The sequence below is a fragment of the Palaemon carinicauda genome, chromosome 19, assembly GCF_036898095.1.
Source record: "Palaemon carinicauda isolate YSFRI2023 chromosome 19, ASM3689809v2, whole genome shotgun sequence".
Lineage (NCBI taxonomy): Eukaryota > Metazoa > Arthropoda > Malacostraca > Decapoda > Palaemonidae > Palaemon > Palaemon carinicauda.
Genome location: NC_090743.1, coordinates 82,597,870 through 82,600,369, shown reverse-complemented (window position 1 = coordinate 82,600,369; position 2,500 = coordinate 82,597,870). Strand labels below are relative to the sequence as shown.

The 2,500-nt window shown below is 36.6% G+C and overlaps 1 pseudogene; it reads right to left on the bottom strand.

Moving 5' to 3' along the window:
• Positions 1-2,500, bottom strand: part of LOC137658694 (monocarboxylate transporter 12-like) — a 402,299-nt pseudogene that overhangs the window by 61,886 nt on the left and 337,913 nt on the right.

Genomic DNA, 2,500 nt, shown 5'->3' with positions numbered 1-2,500 from the left:
TATAAATAAGAATTAAAGGAATATTCAATTAAAAACCGAAAAAGTAAATATGTTATAAAACCTAAAAAGAATTAAGAATATTTGCTTCTGATATAAATTTAAAAATGCCACTAGCATTGTACGACACACCATGTCCAAGGATCTTGGCAAGGATGAACCTGCCATTTTCACCCCGAGCCTCAAGCAGATATCTATTTCTTTCTGTGCTATAAGTGGGGCACTCAGTCAACAAATGCCTCACTGTCAAGGGTGTCAAACAGTCGTCGCAATATGGTTGGTGTTGGCCAGCCAGCAGAAACTCGTGTATCATCCGAGTGTGACCAATGCGGAGACGACAAAGAGTAGTCTTCCATCTTCGGGGCATCCCATTATACCTCCTAGGGGATAACAATCGCAATTTCTCTGATCTTATTTTCGGTTAAATTATCCTAATGCTTTTGCCAATTGTTATAAATAGAATTCTTAATTGCTGGTAAAAACAATTATTACAGAGAATGGGATACCTTCTTGGTAGCAACTAGGCTGCAGCACTCTGTGCCAGTGAATCTGCCACTTCATTTCCACACACCTACGTGTGCTGGAAACCCAGCAAAATCGAACAGTTATACCTTTTAGGCCAATAATTAAAAGCCACTCTAAAATCTTTAAAACTAAAGGGTTGCAAGAATTAAAACCTTCTAAAGTTTGAAAGACACTTCTTGAATATCACTAAAGCATACAAGTCCGGTACATAAGTTCTAATTAATCCAAGAGCAATAAAAATATTCTTATCATTAAGGAGCTTACACTATAATTGAATATAAATTCCATCCAAGAAACTTTTTTCATAGTTTGAGATAAAATAACTCGATTGTGAACCATTTTTTTTTTCGGGGGAAAAGGAATGGATGAAGGACATGAGGTGCAGGAGTGGATGGGTGAAGAGTGCCAGTTAGTTAATTCCTGGTATTTCAAAACGTTTCTAAGAAAACAAAATCTGAAACGGTTTTAACGATGTATCATTTTGGGCATTTTATTATTGAAAAGAAGAGATTGACCACCTAAATGAGTCAAACTCGACTCTTACATCAATGTTAAATAAATGAATAAAATAAAATATATAATAAATATAATGGATAGAAATAAATAACTCAAGGTAAAAATCTGGGATAAATAGAAATTTAAATTTCATCTATACAGTATAACTCCTAAAAATTGAGAAATTCTCAGAACGATAAAGATCAATAAAATTTTCCAGCAAAACATAAATCTCTCTCTCCTTAAAAAATTTACAGTCGCTAAAAAATGTTTTATGGTTAAAATAGAGTCACGCTCATTGCACCTGGGCACTGCTCCACGAGGTGTGTACATCAAATCCCCCATGTGTAAGTTTTGTCTAACCTGTGCGCAATCCTGGCTAAAATTGCTTCTGTCTTCCTTTTTCTTTGCAATACCGATTATAAGCATCTTATACTAAATTTTAACATTAATTCCATTTGATAGAGTATTTCTATTTGGAGGTAAACTATTTAGAGGTAATATAACCCGATTATCGACCAGAGTGGTGGAAGTGGGGGGGGGGGAGGTAAGTGACTGTTTGAATACTTTGACTTTGACTTTACTTTGACGGCTGCTTTTTCCGGTCCCATGCAGCACGGAAACCATACTCTCTACACTCTACAGGACCCTCCACTGCCGTTTTACTTTGTTCGTTCCGAGTATTTAACGTGTTATATCACGTATTGTTCATTATAGTTGCTAACTAATTAATTCACCATATTTCAAAACTTATCTACGAACCTATCATTTTCTCAAATGTTTATCCCTTTAAGAAGACACATCCCATGAAGGGTTCCCAGCAAAACATCCCATTCCCCGCAATAAACAAATAAAAGAATGTGTATCTTTATAAGAGACGTGAACAAATACAGGAGACCACCTACCCAATGGCCCCTCGAATGAAGACGGACATGACGGTGATGCCCAAACCGCTCCCACTGACGACGATGATCTCCACGATTTCCCGCCGTCTCTTGAAGTACTGGCCGACCATCAGCGTGGACGAATCCCTTGTCATTCCTACGCCGATTCCTGCGTAGAGAGAGAGAGAAGAGGTGTCACTGATCATGAGAGACAGTAAGAAAGTAGGTAGTTTATGCCTGTGATCTGCACCGGAGGAGAGGGTCAAGGGAAGTCATTAGTAAAGAGGAGAGGTGAATGCAGATACGTCACCAAATAGAACAGTTTATGGATGTTATTAACTCGAATTGAAATGAAATGCTAATTAAATGGGTGATAATTGATGCTTATTAAAAGATTGAGACCAATGCTCGCTAAAAGAATTTAAATAAATGCTAATCAAACAAATTGGGATCAAAGTTTCTAACTCTAATTAAGATAAATGATAATCACGATAATCACACGAATTGGAATCACGCTTATCAAATGAACTAAGATAAATACATACTGAACGTCAAGGGATTATTTTGAATTACATCAATTTGAATTAATAAAAGAGTTG